At 47.3% G+C, this 22,073-nt stretch overlaps 1 long non-coding RNA gene across 1 annotated transcript; it reads left to right on the forward strand.

The window, feature by feature from the left end:
* The first annotated feature begins 5,548 nt into the window (after positions 1-5,548).
* On the forward strand, positions 5,549-19,325 carry LOC135821915 (uncharacterized). The gene is made up of 3 exons (XR_010554411.1): positions 5,549-5,620; positions 10,544-10,615; positions 19,290-19,325. It is a non-coding gene; the product is annotated as an uncharacterized LOC135821915 (long non-coding RNA).
* The last annotated feature ends 2,748 nt before the right edge of the window (positions 19,326-22,073 follow it).

Raw genomic sequence — 22,073 nt, forward strand, 5'->3', positions numbered from 1 at the left:
TGACGATGAAGGAACCCATACAAAAAAAGAAAGAGAGAAATGTAGCTGACCTGCATGGCTTGAACTACACGAGGTTGACATCGGACGAGACGAGGTTGGCGTAGGAGAGACGAGGTTGATAGAGACGAGACGAGGTTGGCGTAGGAGAGACGAGACTGACATGGACGAGACCAGGTTGACATAGACGAGACGAATGGCGGTTGAGGACGGCTGGGCATGGGATGATCTCAGGGTCGTGGGTCGATCAATAATCGGGCGCCAATGTTGAGTTCGAAACAGGAGGACTGACGACACATTATCCAGACATTACAACGCGGACAGGTAGGTTGGGGGAACGACATTTATTATAGACGACGAGACAAGAGACCAAGACGAACGAAACGACTACATTGAAGGGTGAGAAAAGAGAGGAAGAGATCAAGTCTGAACGGCAAGATAAAGGGCCTGGGTAGCTATGGCAACTACGGGCGCGCAAGTAGCTACCCAGGCCAACGGAACAAAACAAGACAAACGGTGAGTAAGCAAGTGCATGCAGGCCAGCTAGAAAAGGTACGGGAGGAGGTACCTAACAAAACTATTTGAAACGTTTTTGCAATACAATGATGTGGCCAATCAGCGGAAAAAACCCATTTCCATCAGTTCTAATAACATATATATTGACCTTTTATAAATACCCACACTCATTAGTGACCACACCATCAACAGTATCAAATTCAAATAAACTTGCTCGACTCAATAAATACTACTGTACTTTTTCATGCAGCACTGCACTTTTCCCTAAAAAGGAGTATTTTATAAACAGTATTTATTGGCCTAGTGGTATTTTGTAAACAGTATTTATTGGCTTTTAGGCCAATAAATACTGTTTGTTAAATACCACTAAGGCCAATAAATACTGTTTATAACATACTCCTTTTTAGGGAAAGTGAAGGTCAACATATGTATAATAAATGTAGTAGCCTCAGGATTTATTGTAATTATATACCAGTTATAAAAACCTCGGGGGACCTCGGTTTTATACTGGTATGTAATTGCAATAATTCATTCGGCTCTACATTTATTATATACGTACGATGAGCCAGGCAATAAAGCATAAAAGCATAGCGTAGGGCCCTGAGCTTCCAAGCTCTCTCGCTTCGCAAAGGCCAAATGGGCAATGGTGCCCAATTCTATGGAAGCAAATACTCTGCAGAAGCTCCGGACCGAGGTTCCACACAATGAAAACATCATCGATATCGCGCTTGTACAGGACTGGGCTAGCAGGTGCACTACTCAAGGGCGAAATCTCTAGGTCATGCATATAAAAGATGGCAAGAGGGGGGGGGGGGGGGTGAGGGAGCGAGATTATCGCCCATAGCCACGCCATCCGACTGGTGGTACACCTTCGCTCCAAACCGGGGATAGAGTTCAGTACATGTGCGAGGAGCTCCTTGACTTGCCGAATTTGGAAACTAAACAGGTCAATGCTGCTCTTGTGTTGTCGAAGAACTCTCATGACTGCTGCAATGCCACCGTTAATCGGGACACTAGGGTATAGGGCCACCACATGCATAGTCAAGATGATAGTGCCAGGCGGGGCCTTGAGATTGGGAAACAAGCTCACGTACACTGGGGGGCTTCAACAGTGTTCTCCAGGTGTCCTGGCACGAACTGGAGGCATTTATTGAGGATGCGTTCGAGGACTATGGAGATGATTGTAACTGAAGTCCCGCAAACAAGACTCAGAGGAGTGTTAGAACAGTACCTGCATACCGTACATTTCAGAGAAGCTGTTGTCGTCCGGCATCACGGCTGTGTATAAATCCTTTCCAAGGATGCCTTGCAAACTCGGCGGAGTATCTTTCTGGTCGCCTCCTCCCACTGGTGAATACAGTAGTAAGCTGTAGTAAGCTCAACCTTCTCAAACCGGGACTCGTCCGACAAGAGGGAATCTTGCTTCCGCATAGAGTCTTGCTTGGAGTACAAGCCAAGGTCGGCCATCCACGCCGTGAATTGCCCATAGCAGTGAGACTTCATCCGAAATTTGTCCTCGATGGCATCCCTCAAAAAATTGCGACCATAGGCATCGTGGCGGTTAGCTCTGGAGGGACGTGAAACTATCAGCTGGGGGACGCTGTACTAAATATAAATTAATATGGAATCCAGGTGCCCCAACAAACGGTCCGAGCTTGTGTCAAAGTGCTGCCATGAGAACAAATATTACTTGTGAAATGTTGTCACATGATACTAGCAGAACATCACTCAGTAAATAATAAGGGCGTTTGGCAATGCGAAAGTTCGAAAGAAATTTCAAGTCTGGGAATGAGTACAGAAAAAAGGCTCGAAACTTCAAAAACTTGGGTGCGCAGTTGAAGTGATTTGCGAAAGTAACTTTATCTTTTCTAGGTACGCATTTGACTACAGGGAGTAGTAATTTTACAGCCCCAGCTTGAGACTGAGCTGCATATACGGAACGGTACTTATAAGATTCAAATAACATCGAGAAAAAGTCATTTCACATTGCTAAACCTCACATGTTTTCTTTTTCGAAACAGATTTTCGCGAAGAGCCAAGGTTTAATTTATACAAAAGAGAAAGACCAAGGAACTGCAAGTTACATCCAAGATGTGCTAGAGTTGTTAGCCAGTTAGTTGTAGAACGTCAGTACCATCGGTCAGTGTTGTGCAATGTTATTGCATGAGCTGATTGTTTAGTAACTGGTGGTGTTAGTGGAGAGTATAGCGTAACTTGCAGTTCCTTGCTCTTTCTCTTTTATATAAATATACACAAAATAACACTTTCTCTCTGCAGGTAACGCTGGGCCAAATAACACCTTTTGTCAAGCTTTGTTAACAATACACAGATAACTAAAACTTTCTCGCATACGCTGTGTCGCTCTACATATCATAATGGTAATTGTTATGCTGGACTTGCCACATTCACGGTACATATATAATTATAGCCTGGCAGGGTCATTACCAATTTTAGTCTGATGATCGATTAAGTTCGTGAAACTCGGAGTTACGAAACCGCAACTGCTCGTTCTGCTGTGTGCGTATCCCGCTCCTTCCCTTTCGCAAATTGAGCCCTCTACGGACGGTGGATGAACTTCACATGGTAAAATATGGAACTAAATGTTTCCGCCGACATTGAAGCAGAAAATGCACCTGACCAAGACCCGAACCAGGGACCCTCGCTTGTAGCCAGCGATGCTGTAACCGTCATCCCAGCAGAGACAGTCCAACATTTTCTTCAGACTTCGTACCTCTTACTTTGTGTGAATCTACACCGGTTGGTGTGGCGCAGACCTCACTGTACCCTCACACACGTCATGTGCAAACTACTGTCGTGGACATGGAAATCCGGTCAATTGACTGGGGCCTGCACACTAAGCGTGCTAAGCGCATACGGAGCGTTGCATGCACTGCCATGCAGGGCACTGTCATGTGGATCCGATGCAAACATGCCTATACGATGGTACGGGGCCAGGCATCCCTTTTTTGGTATTTTTTGACATGAGTATGTTGGAAGTCGATTCCAACGACTAGGTCGAAGACGTGTGAAACGTTTGCAACAAGTGGATGGCTTTCGCACTGAAGAATACAGCACTAGCCAATAGGGAGGTTCTGCTTTACGTGAAACGTAGAGAAATCACGTAGAGAGCAGGTGTCTGGGTTAGAGTCTACGGCTTCGCGTGTTTTGGCTCCAGATTTCTACGCGGAGATGGGGTTCTCTACGTTGTGGCACACGCAGAGAAAGTGCGTACGGATTTGCTGGGTATCGATCAGCTGCATGCAGAAAACTGCCAAATATGGAAGGGGAAATTCCCAGTACACATTCCACGTGACTTCTCTAGGTGAAACGTAGAGCAGAACAGCATTTCTTTACGTTACGGGAACGCGAAGAAAGTTCGCGTGATTCTTTGCGTCGCGTTCCCAAAACGTAGAGCAGAACCTCCCTACTGGCTAGCTTTCCCACTAAAGACAACAGCACTCGCCAATAGCTAACCTTTGCGGAATCTCTCCCCCCCCCCCCCTTCACCGCCACGTGTTAACCATTGCAACGAGAGATGTGAAAAGAAGCATTCGAGGTGTAATCTTAGAAACACGAGGAACGTCCCCAACCACCAGTATTTCCCTGGAAAAGAACTGTGCAGAAGAGAGCACATACAGTCAACTTCGCTAATAACGACTGCGGATATAACGACAATTCGCGAATAACGACAGAATTTCGATACCCAGAGCAAAGTGACATCCAACTGTAATACATACAATGGGGCTTCGGGTATAACGACACTTCGCGAATAAGGACACTTTTCTGATGCCCCGCCGAGTGTCATTATACGCGAAGTTGACTGTAGATGCGCTCTACCGACCTGGGTTGGGAAGCAGGCACGTTTATGACTTGACCGGCTATAAGAAAACCCCGGTAAGCGAGCAAAACATCAAAGCAATGGAGATACGAGCAGAAAGAGAAGGTCGAGGCTGGTGTTACAGTGAAGACGAAAGCGGGAAGTGGCGCTCAGCCCACACTAGGCCCTGACGGACTTCAGCACATCCAGCATTTTGTTGAAAACAACCGCTATTCCAGCAGCGAGAAAGCAGCAGCCAACTTGGCTAATGTCGGTCCAGCAGGCGAATCAGTAGGTGCTAGGCAGGTGACACGGCGCCTATCAGAAACCCATCGCATTGGCTTCCGCATAAGAAAGTCGTCCTCACAGAGGCACACAAGCTCCACCGTCTTGTGTGGGCAATCGTCCACCAAGACCATGCCTTCGACCAGACGGTATCCGCCGACGAAGCTTGCTTCGCTGCCTGCCCCGACGGTCGAATCATGTTCTGGTTTCCTCGCGATTCTGTGCCTGTTCTTGAGCAGTCACAGCATCCGGCGAAGGTGCACGTCCTCGGCGCTGTGTCTCTGTCACTTAACGCGCAGCAGCACATCCTCGACAACGGCATGCCGATCATTGCGTTAAAACTTGCTCGTTCACCAGACCCGGTAAACCGATCGAGAACATTTGGAGCTTGCTGAAACGATGACTGGCGGCACACAACTGGCAAACTGCAGATAAGCTACACAAGGCTCCGATCTGCCGATGTGGCGAGTTTAGCAACATCCATGCCAAACCGTCTGCAGGAAGTCATCGCAAATAATGGTGGCCATACCAGATACTAGCCCAGCTTCCCAGCTGCTGCAAATAAAACAATCAGAACACAACTGTGTCTTTCCCTCTCTCTTTTTCTTCTGCTGGGTGTTCTGTGTTTTTTTCCTGCTGGAAAGTTCACTGGTACTGGGTAATGGCGTAATCACTTCCAGCAATATGCATTGACACGTTCCCAAATTCACACCAAATCTGTAGTTCATGTACACAATCCAAAATGGATCAGCGGCGCAGCGCTGCAGCGCAGAAATGAATGTGTGCACGGCATGCGTACTCACGGCTGCATGGCCAGCGCCCATGGGTTGCTTGACCACTGACCGGATTTCCATGTCCACGGCAGTAGCACACTAAAGAAATTCCTCCAGGAAGTGATGTACATCTTATCCAAGTTCTACTTTGTTCTCCTAGATATTTTGCTTTTAATGAATTTGTTAACCTACCCGCCGGGCTGTTCGACGCTACAACCAGATTAGTGACATTGTAAGTCATGTTGTGCATGTATTGGAAAAAAACATTATTTTGCGTAGTTCTGGTTTTTTGAAATGTAGCAAATAGGATTTCGGGATTTGGCATCTCGTTGATTGATCTAATGTACCCTCCCGCACCCTTTACGACCCGAATCTGACGCCGCTCGTGGAAGACTTTTCCAGGTGGAATTCCGTGGCTGGATTCTTTGTTGGAAGCAAAGAGCTGAGATTACAAGTTCCCTGGCGCATTCCTTCAAGACAGGAGCGGAAATACCGTCGGTTCCAGTCGCCTTTGAGGCATCAAGCCGAGGTAGAAGCATGTGGACTGCATTGAGGCTAAAGTGATTTGTCGTTAGTTCAGATGCGCAAGTGAACGCTGTGCCCAGTAAGTCCATCGTAGTAAGATCGAGGCCTTGTACACTGCATTTGTTGGACGAGAAACGTGTGAAAGCCTCCAGTTTCTCATAACTTGTGGCCCTCTTGCAACCTTTAATATCTGTCAACGCGTAAATAAGAGATCGCACTGAAGCCATATCAGGTGTTGGGGGAGGGGGGGGGGGCAGAACAAGAGCAACAGAGACAACGTAAAGCGATCTCGCAGAAGAGGACTAGCAAGTCCATCCAGGCAGCGGTACAAATACATGGGTTTTTAAGTTGAGGCGTTTCTCAAGGGTGTACAAGTTAGTATGACTGTATAGAAGAATGGTGGGGTCATTCTATCTGTTAGGTACCGCTTCCCATACAGTCTACCTTATTCCCTAGCTGGCTTGCATGAACCATATGAACCTTGTACTCACCTTTTGTTCCGTTGGCCTGGGTAGCTACTTGCGTGCCTATATTGCCATAGCTACCCAGGCCCTTCATTGTCTCTTGTTGTCTCAGTCTCTCTCTCTCATAATGTAGTTGTTGAAGTTCGTCTTTGTCTCCGTCTCATCGTCAATAATAAATGTTTCCCCTACTCGTTTCCGGTGTCCGTTGCGTTGTAATGCTCACCATCGACTCATGCCAGTACAGCAGTGGCTGTGTGCTGGCCGGGTACATAAGGATCGGTAGGACTACATAAGGAAGCGTTGCGTAGCCACAAAGGAGCGCATCGATACAAATGCAAGGCTAGCCCAGAAGCTTGGCCAGCAAGAGCATGAAATTACGCAAGCCGCATCACAAGCCCAGCTTGGCGCTCGGACCAGTAGTGCGACGACATGTGATGGATCCAGTGTCCAGCGGGCATTAGTTGTGGATGATTGTGTGCCGGACAGCACCAGGCGGATTCTGGAGCTTGGACCGAGCTTTGTTCCTTCGACAGGCAAGTTCACGGATCGTGAGCGTTCGAAGGTGATTACGTCTGTCGAACCGATGGCCTGCACGTTGCGCTGGCAGCAAGCCCAGCCTCAAGAGTTGGAGGTTCCAGACAACGAGACTGTTTCTCACACTGTGGGCGACAGAAAACTCTGGAAGCTCAAGCAGCGTGGGTTTAAACAACCGCCGAAAATGTGTGACGATGAAGAAAGGAAGTCAAGTACTTGCTTCAATTTGTTCTCAGTAACAACTTCTTCAGGTTCGGGGCCAAATTTACCCCCAGCTAGAGGGAGTTGCAATGGGCAATAATCTAGCACCTCCATTTGCAAAATTGTTCATGCACTCTCTGGAAACGCGCCTTCTTGCCGATTTACCGGTTCTGCCTGTGCTGTACAAACGGTACGTTGATGATGTGATCATTCTCTGGGCCCACGGTGAGAGACGCCTCTTGGAGCTAATACAGCACTTCAATGCAGGACACAACCGACTCAAGTTCACATACGAGCTCAGCAGTAGCAAAGGCTGGATTGATAACTTGGACGTGTTGATTGCCATACAACAGTGGGGCCAGATGACGTACAAGCTCTTCCAAAATCCATGCAATAGTGGATTGTTGATAGACTACGCATTTGCTGTGCCCCATCACATCAAACTTGCAGTTGCCAAGTCTCAATTCTTAAGAGCACAACGTCTGTCTTCCGATGACACCATGTGTGAAGAAAGTGAACAGAAAATTCAAGACCAACTTAACTCAACTACTATCCAGAGAGCCTCATCATTAATGCCCGAGAAGCAGCAAGGAAATCCAAGCGTCGCCGCCGAGGTAATACATGTTGTGCGTTTCTGAAGCTGCCATATAAGTCGGACAGGGTGCATCACAGCGTCAGCAAAGCTATCCGGAAGCACAAGTTACCAGTCCGGGTGGTTTACGAGCATGCGGGTAGCCTCAAAAGTCAGCTCTGTCACTCAGCACAAAGTCTGCCCAGCTGCATTTAGGAGCCAAACATCAGAAAAACAAAGAGAAAAGGTGCCCAATGGGACCATGTCTGACTTGTAAGTCGGGTTGAGTGAAAAAATGTTTGAGGAAGAATGTGAGTTACCGTCTGCAATACAAGTTGTGCAGGGTAAAATACATCGGAGAGACGGGTCACACACTGGAGACGAGACTGGAGGAACACAATGTTGAAGCTCTTGGGCGCACTGTGGAGAAGCCATGGGGTGACCACATGTGAGCTAAGCATGCAGGGATCAACCTGAGTGTCGGGGACAGCATCTTCTCAGCAGTGTCTGTGATTGCAAGGTCCAGTGGCAGGGCAAGCCGCAAATTGTGGGAGGCAGTGGAGATCAGAAACGAAGGCCCAGAGATCAACACCAGTGCTGGATGGTCATAACTCTAAAACAGTCACACCACACTGGTTATCTACAGTTGCGCGTGTGCCGTATGAACTGTGCATGTGCTGTACTCATACGCATGCATGCTTATACCAAAGTGTAAAAACCGCGCCAAACAAAGACAAGTTTAACATTCATTTCAGTTCAGGACAAGTAAAGAAGACGGAGAATGTTTCGAAGCAGTTTATTTCATACACAGAACAGCAGGGCTTCAATATTTTGTGTGGCCAGCGTCTGCTTCGATTAGGGCTTCAACACGACGTGACATTGGCTCCACGTATGGGGAAATCGTGCAGGAGCGAACAAGTGCCACTCCAGGTGCAGTGCTTGCACCAGCTGGTCAGCATTCTCGCAGCGATGTGGAATTATTCTCTTCTTGTCAAATCTTGAGAAGAGCCCACACATTCCCGATTGGATTCATGTCGTGTACAACCTGCCCTCCCGTACCCGTATGACTCCCGTGTATGCGGAACACAACCTGCTTCGTGTATACCAGCTCTTGCGTGAGACAGTGTGCTTGCTGGTCTACCGGTACCGGTGCCTACTTTCCACCATGGAGCAGCCGCTGATCAGCGCATAATTTGGAGATTTCGTCACTCCGACTAGGGCTGGCCAAACGCTTGGCTCCCAACAACATCTGCTGCAGCTTCCATCCAGAACTCATCCCGTGTCTCTTTCTGCTGCACGCGGTTGGAACAGTCTTCCACCTGATGCGAGAAACATCACGTCCCCCTCCAGTTCAAGGGTGTGTTGCACGCGTATTGTCTTACTGTAGCGACTATCTTCTTCTTTTTTCCTTTCTCTTTTCTTTAAAATGTTTTACTGCCAGAAGTGGTCTTCATATAAGGAGGCAGACATGCCTGTTCGTTGTTCGACTTTAAATAAATCCAACCAACCAACCAACCAACCAATGTCCAGCGAACAGGGAGGTTGAAACAGGATGTTGGGTACTCCGCTATCGAGAAGATCCTTGAGTGAAGAGAATGAAAGAAATTTTGAACTGTTTTTAGCATGCAACACGTGCACTCCGAACTTTTACGCGAGGTGCGTACCGTTGAGTTCATACACACAAATCGCCAGTGATGTAATGGGAGCTGGCTTCGCGCCAATTCGCTGCGCCGGCTTTGCACTTCGGGCCGGATTTCACCGAGCGCATCTGTAGGTGACAGTATTTTCTTGAAAACACTGACATAGTCACTTTCGTGCATTGCTCGTGAGAAACGTTTCTTATCTGGTGACATCTGCACTGTGCTAACTACAGTTCATTCATCGGAAACTGGCCCGCTGGCTTTTGAAAGTCAGATTTGGGCCGAATTGAGGATCAAAAACCCACTTTAAATCTCAAAAATCTGGGTTTTGGATCTGCTTCTCCATACATTTTGCCCTGGCATACCTGTCCTAATTCTGTAAAACCTGGCTGAATTTCTATTTCCCTGTTCTTGGACTTTTCTGCCCTCAAATGTGGCAAGGAGTAATTGCACGGGTCACACAATGCAGGACGTACTGTTGTTTTCACGATATCTACAACTATGTGAGAGAGACACCAAAAAGTTAGGGTGCCAGTTTCCAATGAATGGACTGTAATTACTTACTACCAACACACAGCATAGAAATCAGTGAAAGCTTGTGATCTTTCACTAGTTTTAGACATGTCATATTCCTAGCACTGAGGTAACATGTGTAGTCATAGAAATATTAACACCTAAGAACACCAAATTGATGTATATAACTTCTCCTTTGCAGACGTCCACTTCATATAGCATCCTGATGAGGGCAATTTGCCAAAAACGTTGAAAATGATTCTGAGAAATGAAAATGAGTTTTGAATTTGCAGTGCCAAGGGAATGAGCATGTGTGCTCACCGATTCTCTTTGAAAAAACGAAGCGGCAATAAAAAGAACTTTCTCCGGTACACACCTGGAGGTTGAACAGCTCTTATGTTCGGCTTTGTTGTTGTTATAAAATTTCATGAAAACAGAAATGGCTAGCAGCTTTTATAGGCAACAGACCACATACGCTAACGTATAGGGATACACTAACGTACGAGGATACGCTACAAGCAAGGCAGGGATACTACACAATGTACATCTTATCCAAGTCATGGGGTGCATATATTGGAAAAGAGATTTTTTGCGTAGTTCTGTTATTTTGATATGCGGTAAATGTGTAAAGCACGGTATAAAGAGTATTAAGAAATTCTTCCAGGAATTGATATACATGCTATCAAAAATACACTTTGTTCTCCCAGGGATTTGTGGTATAATGAACTTGTTCACCTACCTGCCGGGCTGTTTGACGCGACAACCGAATTGAAATACCTGTAAGTCATGTGTTGCATGTATCGTAAAAGGCGTTTTTTTGGCGTAGTTCTGTTCTTTTAAGACGTGGCGAATGGGATTTCGGGGTGTGGCATCTAGGCATAGGCGGATAATGCGGCAGAAAATTGGCAGAATTCGGTACTTTTTCTTGTAAATTTCATGCATGTTTGGTATGTGGATTAAGAAATGGAGCAAAATTCGAGAAATTGCCCGTCATACGGTTTGTATCGTTCTGCCAATTTCACTGCTTTTCGAGCAGAATGTGCCACCTTTCCGATGATTATCCGCCAGTGCCAAGTGGCATCTCTTTGGTTGATCTGAGGTACCCTTCCCCACCCTTTATGACCGATATCTGATGCCACTCACGAGGTGGTCGCAACCAACGTAAGCGAAAATGTGGTTCGTCATCCACCCTGTACCGAAACCCGTGCAGACTTAAGAGCAGCCTTGTATCAGATACAGTTGTATGTAGACAGCTACAAATGATCATCCGTCTGCTAAGGATGGTCATGGCCACTGCAGGTAGCCATGGAGTTTTGACATCATGGCGAAGCTTCGACACGCTAGCTGCTATTGCTATTCATTTCCCACTCTTCTTGCACCTGGATGCCATTGTCCTGATCTGTCAAGGTCTGAACTGAAAAATAGCTACAACGAGATGTGAGGGCAGTGCTTTTCTTCCCATTGCGCCTGGTGGACGAAAAATGAAAAAAAGTTCGCTCTTATTTGTCTGCAGCGTTGACAGCCTTGCTCTGTGACGCCTGTCGGCTCTCCAAAATATGTATCATGCTTTCCTACGATTCCGAAATGTCATGTCAGTGTTTCAGGTTTACAAAACAGAGAAGGATAGCGAAATAACAGGACCGAAAAGTACAAGAGGACAATTCCGGTATATGGATTGATATTGACAATGACCCTCCAGACATCTGTTTCTGTGGTGTTGGTGATGTGAGCGCAGAGTTTGGATCGGCCAAGAGCGCAATGTGGCGGTGTGGTGTATTGCTCTTGATATTTCTTACCAATATCACTGTAAACAGTTTCCTCTGAGACAAAAATGCGATAATACTCATAAAAAGGACACACTTCAGGCTCATTACAAACATCTTGAAAGTTTTTGTCTTCACAAGTATACTTTCAAGCCTTCTCATCAGGTGAAATACAGGCAAGGGAAAAGGAACAGGAACAGTGGATTAAATACAGTAAGAAGGTGGTAAAACAGCGCAAAAAGAAAGAAAGAAAGAAAGAAGATAGCTAAAGTAAACAGCGAAAATTGCAATAATGACACAAAGGTGCAAATGCGAGAAAACTCAATAAGCGCGACATGTAGTGCGACAACAAGAGACAACCACTGGACATACATGTAACTAACGAGGTTTTGACGACCTACCTAACAGCCTAAGTGTGAATTTGATTTGTTTCTGCTTGCAAAGGTTGGGTTTCCTTGTGTGGATGTATACAGCTTCCAAAACATTCAGCAATCTAGCACTGCGTACACGTGACACAATCGAAAAACAATCATCCGAATACACAGCACGACAATCAGGATGCTCAAACAAATGACTAGCAATGGACGACTCATACTTATCAGAACTAACATCAGAACAATCAGCATGTGCGGTGGACACGTCCGATTTCACATGGCTAGTCGAGTGGACCCTAGCCGTTGCCTCTGTCTGTGCTTTAGTCGCTGCCATCGCCGCCGTTGCCGATCTTGTCATTCTTCTGGTTGATGCGGTTCCTGTCACTGCCACGCACGTAGGTGTCTTGTCCGGTTGTTTTTCTGGTGGTCTAGTTAATTGTGAGGTGACGTTGCTTGGTGTTGATGCGGCTGCGTTGGACCATCTTGTACCAGGATGATTCTTTGCTGGACGTCCCCTCCGTGGTCGAGTGGATCGTGCGTGTTGTGGAATAAGGTGTAGCGGTGCGTGTTGTCGGACCTTTGCAAGCAGAAACAAATCAAATTCACACTTAGGCTGTTAGGTAGGTCGTCAAAACCTCGTTAGTTACATGTATGTCCAGTGGTTGTCTCTTGTTGTCGCACTACATGTCGCGCTTATTGAGTTTTCTCGCATTTGCACCTTTGTGTCATTATTGCAATTTTCGCTGTTTACTTTAGCTATCTTCTTTCTTTCTTTCTTTCTTTTTGCGCTGTTTTACCACCTTCTTACTGTATTTAATCCACTGTTCCTGTTCCTTTTCCCTTGCCTGTATTTCACCTGATGAGAAGGCTTGAAAGTATACTTGTGAAGACAAAAACTTTCAAGATGTTTGTAATGAGCCTGAAGTGTGTCCTTTTTATGAGTAATATCACTGTAGCCGATATATTCTTATATCCGGTCACTCAATAGCCGATACAGACTGTAGTTGCACAACTCAATACAGAAGAAAAAGGTTTCGCGTACAGATACCTCTGTATCGACCTGACGTCACTATCACATTATAGCCTGGCTGCCACTTGCTCCGATTTTTCGGGAATCGTCCGATTTTTGATCGCCTGTCGGACAAACCGACAGATTTTGTTCCCAAAGAGGAACAACCGATTATTTTAATGTTGAGCGCTTTTAAGTCAAGTTGGCCATTCGGCGCTACCAGGTTGCGTTTAGCCAGTCATTGTACATTAACATGTACATGTACCTGTAAAATGCACGCGTGCTTGCATGTGTGTGGACAATTGTCTTCAGGGGCCCCAACAGCAAGCGATTTTCCTAAAAAATATTCAACGGGGGACACGCCCGGACCCCAGTCAGATTTTGGGCCCTCCAAGTGTGGCAGCCCTGTTATAGTCATGCCTAAGAAAATAAACTTCTCTTTGGCCTCAACTTCTTTGTTGTCCGGTTGGCCATTGTAGCCGTCGACTAGAGGGCAACATAAAGCCCTAAACTGGTGACCCCACACGCTGCCCACTTTGGAGTTTGCCCGATGCGTGCCATCCCTGATCTCTCGCCGCAGTTGCCTGCTCGTCTCAACTCTTGGGTTGCCGTCAATTGCCGGCCGGTAACGTAAAACTTGAATCTCAGCATCATCAGACACTGGATCCGCCTCTGACTGCAAAAACCCTAAAACCCTAGATTGGTGACCACCGACATGCGCTCTTCGGAGTTTTCATCATGCCATCCCTGAGCTCGGCTTGCCGCAGTTCCCTGCTCGCCTCAACTCTCGGGATCCAGTCAATCGCCGACTGTTGACTGAAACTTGAGCCTCACCATCTCGAAACTGGATCCGCCTCGGAGCTAGCGTGGCCCCTGCCGACCTCCCAGCCCACCTGGATAACCCGCTATCCTGTCACAGCATATCGATCAGTCGTCTTCGTCTTTTGTATTCATCCTGGCCTCAAGCTGGAAATTGGCCACCTCCACCCCAAGTATCAGTTTGCAGGCATACGCCCGGCACAGGACTTGGAGGTACGCACGCCTCCATCAGTCCTCGCCTCACACGGCATGCCTCGCCCCAGTGTTTCCTGCACTCAGTGACTGGTACGTTGCAGCCGCCTCTTACATGATAACACTTCTCTGTCACGCGTACATTTTCTCTTTTCTTTCATTCCAACTTTTACACCCGCCTCTGTCATGCATCTCTCTCTTTTCCACTTTCTGCTTTCTGAGTTTTGTTTTGGTCTTTGTTGCCACGTTAACAACAAACTTCATGCGCGCAGCGCTCTTTTGTACATATTGTATTATATGTTTGCCTTTCCGCCTTGAACATGCCGCGCTTCTTTTCCCTTCTCTCTCTTTTTCTTGTTTATCGTGCTTCGCGCCTCCCGGCCTCACCATTGGCGGGGGAGTACTGTAGCGAACTGACGTCACTATCACATTATAAGCATGCGCAAGATCATAAAACATTCTCTTAGGCGTCACCTTCTTTGTTGTCCAGTTGGCCTTTGTAGCCGTCGTCTAGGGCCCGACGTAAAACCCCTGAACCTCTACCGTCTACCACCATCAATAGAGTGATTCTACTCTACCAGGAAGCTAAAAACGAACGCAGCCTAGAAGGTGGACTGGGGCTGGGGACTCTCTTGGTGCTTCAATGGCTATCCGGGATGCGTAGGAATCCCTCCTAGCACGTACTGCAGCTGGCTCCGATGATTCTTCACGTTGGAATTATACTTTCTTTTCCTGGAGAGCCCGAATCTCCTCTCGAAAGTCCGCAATGGCGGCTTCCTTTTTCTGTTCTTTGGAGGCTGTTAGATTTTCAGGTCCGCAATATCTTCCACAAGAAGACGCACTGTCTCCCTCAGCTGATTCATGATCGTAAGCATCCTGATGCTGGCGGCTTGAGGGTCCATTGGTAGCCCAGTCTGTAATGCTACTCGATCATTTGGCTGGATTTTTTTCCCGGAGTGCTCCGACGAGCTGAACTCGGCGGAGGCTGGCCAAGTTCACATTGTTGGCCCTTGCTAGGCTTTCTGTCCCTAGCTATCCAGAATACCAAAATCTATGGTAGCCATACTCCCCCTGGGAGAGCAGGGAATTGGACGTAAAAGAACCTACAACTGCGCAGGGGAACGACGGAAACGATTTCATGCCCCAGGGGCTGCTGTGGCTGTCGACGTCAGCGAGAACATCTAGCGTGTCGTTGACGTACGCCTGGAAAAGTGTTGGTCCTAGAATGCTTCCCTCGGGGACTCCAGCGGTGGTCGCATACGTAGATGACGTACGCCTCCAACGAGGCACTGTAAGGAACGGGTGTCGAGGGACGAGGCCAGCCATCTCTGAAGCAGACCATTGATGCCTAGGCTACGCATCTTGTGGAGGAGGCCGACATGTGAGACACGATCAAATGCTCCTGTGATGTCCACATCAAGGATACGCCCCACCCTCCACAGCCCACAGCGCTTGCCCAGGCAGTTAGGAGAGCTTGCAAAGTGTCTGATGTTCCGAGGCCTCCGCGAAATCCAAACTGGTGCGGCGTGAGCAGACGGTGGTCCTCAAAATAGTTTACGATGTGTTTGTTTACTAGAGTTTCCATGATTTTCGAGATTATGTACAGTAAGGATATGGGCCTGTAGCTGAGCGGGAAGATCGCTTGTGGATCAGAACCACGGTGGCCGTCTTCCACATGCTGGATTGGACTCCAGACCGGAAGCATAAAGCAAATAACTTGGGCAGTGGCTCTGCAAGCTCGGGAGCACATTCCTTAAGGACGCAAGCATAAATACTGTCAGGCCCTGTAGCCTTGGAGACGTCCAGCTTTGCCAGGAATGGGCGCACAGCCTCGGGGCGGAAGCGGATGGTGCAAAGAGGTGGAGCATCTGAGGGACCAGGGTCCACTGGGTCAGCCTCCACAAGGTCCGGACCGGCAACGCTACATTTCTTTGAGAAGAAGCGAGCGAATGCCTCGGCTTTCCCTGAGCTCGTTGACCACTCGCGGCCATCAGAGTTGACAATTTAGGGAATTTCGAGCTGCGTGCAGTTGCCAGCGGCGTTCTTCAACTTCGTCACAGAATTGGTGAATGCCTGCTGAAGTGCTGGTTCATAAGGGTGTTTTCTCCGGTCGCGCCAGCGCTTTTTCTTCTCCCTCTCGGTCTGGGAGCATTCAGGCGTCCACCATACCGGATCGGAAGGCCTCGTTTCCAGAACTTTGGATGGGACAAATTATGCAACAGCTGCAGTTATCGAAGCGGTAACTTGCTCACAGGAAATTTCCTCCGTGGTGATATCACCCCATTCCACGTTGCGACGGTGCGCCCTGAGGCGATCCCAGTCTGCCCTGTTGTAGCAAAATACTGGGGGGTTCACGTCTATGGAGCACATCAGAAAATTCTGACAGTACAACTGCATGGTCAGATCGGTGAAGTGTACGTGTAGTTACTTGGGACGTGAATGTTGACATTATGAGGTCTATCGGGTTGTCTTCACGGGTGACATGCTGGAAAAGAAGATGGGCAGCAGGTATCTTTGAGAGCCTTGCCTGCAGGCGTAGTTTTCGAGCTGTTCAACCAAGCCTGGTTGTGCACGTTGAAATCGCCAGCTAGGATAATGTGAGGGCCCTGCTGTCTAGGTTCTGGGAGGATGGTGTCGGGATGGTTAATTAGGGTGAGATCGCCAGGGGCACCGGACTCCGGCCGATACACTGCTTCCAAGACGGTGCGGAGACCTGGGCCCAGCTGGAGAGAAAACCAGATGATCTCATGTGCGGGGGACATGAGTTCAGTGATGAGCATGGAGGGGAGTGACGACTTCACCCAGATGGCTACCCCTCCCCCGTGTGCCGTTCTGTCCAACCAAAATGGTGAGCTGTATCCAGGGAAACTATTGTCAGAGGGAAGCAATTTCTCCGCAGTGAACTTCGTTTCTGTCACAATTGCGACGTCGGGCTGATGCTGCAGGAGTGCATGCTGTAGGTCGGGAAGTTTGCTGGCTAGGCCGAAAGCGTTTGTGCTGAGAATACGAAGATGCTTGCTACCCTTCATTGCAGGAGGAGGTAATTAAAAAGGGGAGTGGAATTTGGCGTAAGCGGGTGCATGGCTACATGTATGGCTAGGGGTCCTAAAAATCTAATGAAATACCTAAAAGGTGTTGATAACAATGTCACTGTAGGCTAGGATTGAGTATCCTGTCACACCAGTTGGCTGAGTCATGAGCCCTGTGCTGGGGCAAGGGGTTGGCTGTGGCCAGGGGCGATGTTTATGCTCTCTTTTTGTTTTTTTGGAATTTTAGAAATCAGGTGAGGATTTCGCACTGGGACTGGTTTTCCTGCATTGTTCGGAGGTAATCCAGGGGTTTGCTGGCTGTTTAGACATGTCTGTGTTAGACACCAGTGAGGATAGGAGATATTCAGCAAGCGCCGAATCTGGGTGACTGCACGTTGTCTTGGTAGGAGTGGTTGTGTCGGTGTGCGGTGAGGTTGGATGTTGTCGTGCCTGTACCTGTGCTGCCTGGCGGCGTTTCAGGGTGCACAGTCGTGCTAGTTGCCGACATGGGCGATATAAGGTTGTGTTCGTACGGGTTGTTGACTGGGTCATTTGGTGCGAGCTGGAGAGCAGGTCCGCTTTCGGAGTGGTGTTGGCACTGTCGGGGGTGGTTTCGGATACGGCGCTGGCGTGGGTCAAACTCTGGGCCGCTTTTGGTGCCGAATCGGTACGTTGAGAGTCACTTTCAGCTCCGCTGTTCCGCTCTGTGCTGCCCATGCTGCTGCCTTCTCTGCCGGCATGCGTGGAGGTGTGTGCACTGTGACGGGTTTGGCTTTATTCCAACAAGAATTGGTGAGACATTTTCGAAATTTGAGAAATAGCTCAAAACCCACTCGTAGCGGTCATGACGAGTAAACCCATTCGAACTCCTGAGACACGAATAATTTTCGCATTGTCACGACTGGTCTCTAAACCAGCTCCCCCTTCGCGTAGAAGTTTTACGACTTGCTTATGGTCCCTAGTCATAACTCGTGACAGGTTGTCCTTCTCCTCTTTTATCATAATAAATTGGCTCACCATCCGAGTAAAACTATTTAAAATCATAACTTATTGTTTTACTGCTTATATAGACAGTTTCCTCTGAGACAAGAATGCGACAATACTCATAAAAAGGACTTTATGAAAATCTTGAAAGTTTGGGTTTCCCAAGTATTCTTTCAAGCCTTCTCATCAGGTGAATTAAAGGCAAAGGAAAAGGAAAAGGAACACTGAATTAAGTACGGTAAGGAGGTGGTCCAGCAGCGCAAAGAAGAAGATAGCTAAAGTTAACAGCGAAAATGCGTGACCTATACACATAGCAATAATGACACAAAAGTACAAGTGCGAGAAAACTCAATAAGCGTGACATGTAGTGCGACAACAAGAGACAATCACTGGACATAACTAACGAGGTTTTCACAACCTACCTAACAGCCTAAGTGTGAATTTAATTTGCTTATGCTTGCTTGCAAAGGTTGGGTTTCTTTGTGTGGATGTATACGGCTTCAAAACAATCTAGCACTGCGTACACATGACACAATCGAACAAAATCATCTGAATACACAGCACAACAATCAGGATGCTCAAACAAATGACTAGCAATGGACGACTCATACATGAGAATAATCAGCATGTGCGGTGGACACATCCGATACCAAATGGCTAGTCGTGTGGACCCTAGCCATTGCCGCTGTCAGTGCTTTAGACGCTGCAATCGCCGTCGGTGCCGATCTTAGCTGTTGCTTGGCGTTGATGTCAGTGCTTTAGACTGCCATCACCATTGTTGCCGATCTTGTCAACATCTGGACACACGCATCTGACAACAGGAGACGTCCAGCAAAGAATCATCCTGGTACAAGATGATCTAACGCAGCGGCATCAACACCAAGCAACGTCACCTCACAATTAACTAGACCACCGGAAAAACAACCGGACAAGACACTTACTGGCATAGCAGTGACAGGAGCAGCATCAACTAGAAGAATGACAAGATCGGCAATGGCAGCAGGAGCAATCTGAAGAACAAATTGCCTGACTCCACCAAGACTCGAACCAGGAACCCTCGCTTGTAGCCAGCGATGCTGTAACCACTGAGCTATGGTGTAGTGGTCATCCCAGCAGAAACCGTTCAACATTTTCTTCAGACTTCGTAACTCACACTTTGTGTGAATCTATACAGGCGGGTGGGACGCAGCCCTCACTGTAATCCACACACTCCACCTACAAACTAGCACGCAATATTCTTCCAGGATCATACATCATATCCAAATTCTACTTTGTTCTCCCAGAGATTTGGACGCTAATCATCTTGTTCACCTACCTGCTGGGCTGTTCAAAACCACAACCAAATTACAAAACCTGTAAGTCATGTTGTGAATGTACCGTAAAAAGACATTTTTGTCGTAGTTCTTTTGAGATGTGGCAAATGGGATTTTGGGATATTGCATCTCGTTCATTGATCTCATGTACCCTTTATGATCCGAAGCTGACACCGCTCGTGGAAGACTTTTCCAGGTAGAACTCCGTGTTAGAAGCAAAGAGCTGAGATAGTGTCTTTACAAGTTCCATGGTGCATTCCTTCAAGAAAGAAACTAGCTCTCGCGATTTCTTTTCCGCTTAGCCACCTATTTAACCTCTCCTTTACCACAGGCAAGTTCCATACCGACTGGAAACTGGCTAAATTTGTGCCTATTTACAAGTGCAAAGGCAGCAAATCCCAAGCGAGTAACTTTCGCCCAATTTCCCTCCTGTCCTGTATTTCCAAACTTTGGGAACGGCTCTTCTTCAATCAATTATATAATCATATTTTTCCTACTCCAGATCCCGCGCAATCTGGGTTTCGTCGTGGTGACTCGACCGCTCTACAGCTCACCAAGCAGATCCAAAACATTGCCGACCATCGTCATACGGGGCAGAAAGTTGCCATATGCTTTTTCGACCTCGAGAAGGCTTTCGACACCGTGTGGCACTGTGCATTACTTGCTAAACTTTCCAAAGTTTTCGGTGTGTGTGGCGCAGCGCTAGAGTGGATTACAGACTACCTATCCGACAGAACGCAAGTTGTCTTTGAAGGTGGACTTCTCTCAGATGCCTCACCTGTTCTGTCCGGAGTGCCGGAGGGATCCATCCTAGGGCCCCTCCTTTTCCAAGTGTATATTAATGATCTTCCCAGTCATGTTGAAGGTGTGTCCTTATTTGCTGACGATACTGAACTGCTCCGGTTCAATGAGTGTCTAGTGAGGCTGCGAGACAGTCTCAAGTGCGGCATCAACGAAGTCCATCAGTGGATGACTACCTGGAGATTAAGACCTAATATCGCCAAAACTGAGATATTATTCCTGCCGAACTCAGAGCCAACCTATGCATTTACTCTTCCCGGATCCCTAACAGACCTCACCGTGGTAAAACAACACACGCATCTTGGTTTGGTCATTGACTCAGACTTATCGTTTAGTATACATGTCGACTATATCTGTAGCAAAGTCAGTAAAGCTGTTGGCTATCTCGCGTCTCATTGCTCCCGCCTACCGCTTTGATGCATTTGCCTTTTTTATCATTGCTATATTCTCCCCATTTTTTTCTATTGCTCAACCGCCTGGTCATCCCTACCAAGTACAGTAGATATTGGTTATAACGTGCCCTTCTGATTTTTCACATTTATCACTATAACCGGTATATCACTACAGGCGATTTTCAACTGCCTGTGTCATACATACACATTATACACGTGTGGGTACTCGATCGCGCTAATGTAGCGTACTGATACGTAATGCATGCTACTGCACCTTCTCCAGTCTAGAGTGAAGAACTTCTTGGCCAAAAGGCATCATCCAGGAAGCACCAGACCAGAATACCATTATGACAACATACATGTGGCTCCAAGTCGAGACATCAATGCCTCACACTCGTGTATTGCTATCACTATAGACGATAATTTTTCTGCACAAAGAGGTGTTTTGAATGGTGATTCAGTGTCCTTATAGCCGAGTTATCGCTATATACGATAATGGTTAAAATGATAATTTGACTGGCTTTTTCTGGTTTTGCTTTTGATATTTTCATTTTGTATCAATATAGCCGGTTTATCACCATGTCCAATGACTTTATAACCGACATCCACTGGACTGGGAATTTCCCTTCTATATTTGGCAGTTTTCTGCATCAGTTGATCGATACCCAGCCAATCCGTACACATTGATCGAGAAACTATTTGTCTCCGAAAGGTCGACACTCTAATCAGTGACAATGCAGAGCTTGTTGACCGCGCAGCGTTTGGTCTCAGCGCGACTCCATCGACCTGGCAAGAAGGATATTTTGAAAATCAGTTTGTAATGAAAATTCGATATCTAGGACTCGGATGACTATGCTCAAAACCCCAATAATGACTATTGTGTTGAGCTCATCACATTATCTGGTTGCAGGAATATAGATCAGGTGGGAATAGAGACATTATGTCGATAGGAATCAACTTTATTCTCTTTGTCGAGCTATGTCGCTCCGGCAACAGGTGTCATCCATGCGTGAAACACAAAATTACTGTTGGCATCCTAAAAAAATGCACGAAACACACGACCAACTTACCAGATACACGAAATAGCCGTGGATGCATTTCCGTACCCAGCAAGTCTATCTCTCCGGGGTGCACCTGAAAAGAAAGTGCCCGAACCTGTCATACCTGTCATACTGGCCAACCCTCCCGGTTTTCCTGGGAAAATCCCGGGAAATCAACACTACTCCCCGGGTCCTGGGGATTTGAAGGAAAATCCCGGAAAAGTCACAGTTTCGTCTGATACAGGATTTTCCTGAAAACTCCATGGATTTGCTTTGAATGTCAAGGTTTTTTTCAAAAATATGTACGGTGCGCACTTGCACTTCGAACTGTTAATGGCACTTTCAAGACCTGACCACAAGATCTGCACTGACAGGCGCTATAGGTGGGCGCCGACGCACCGACTGATCGAACTGCAGTGCAGGGTTGAACTGTGCCGGGCACAGATCTGCAGAGTTGAACTTTTTTTGGCGGGAAAAGCCCCTTTCACTTGTTTTTGTGCCATCCAGGGATTTTGCGAAAA

This window comes from Sycon ciliatum, chromosome 7 (assembly GCF_964019385.1).
Source record: "Sycon ciliatum chromosome 7, ocSycCili1.1, whole genome shotgun sequence".
NCBI lineage: Eukaryota > Metazoa > Porifera > Calcarea > Leucosolenida > Sycettidae > Sycon > Sycon ciliatum.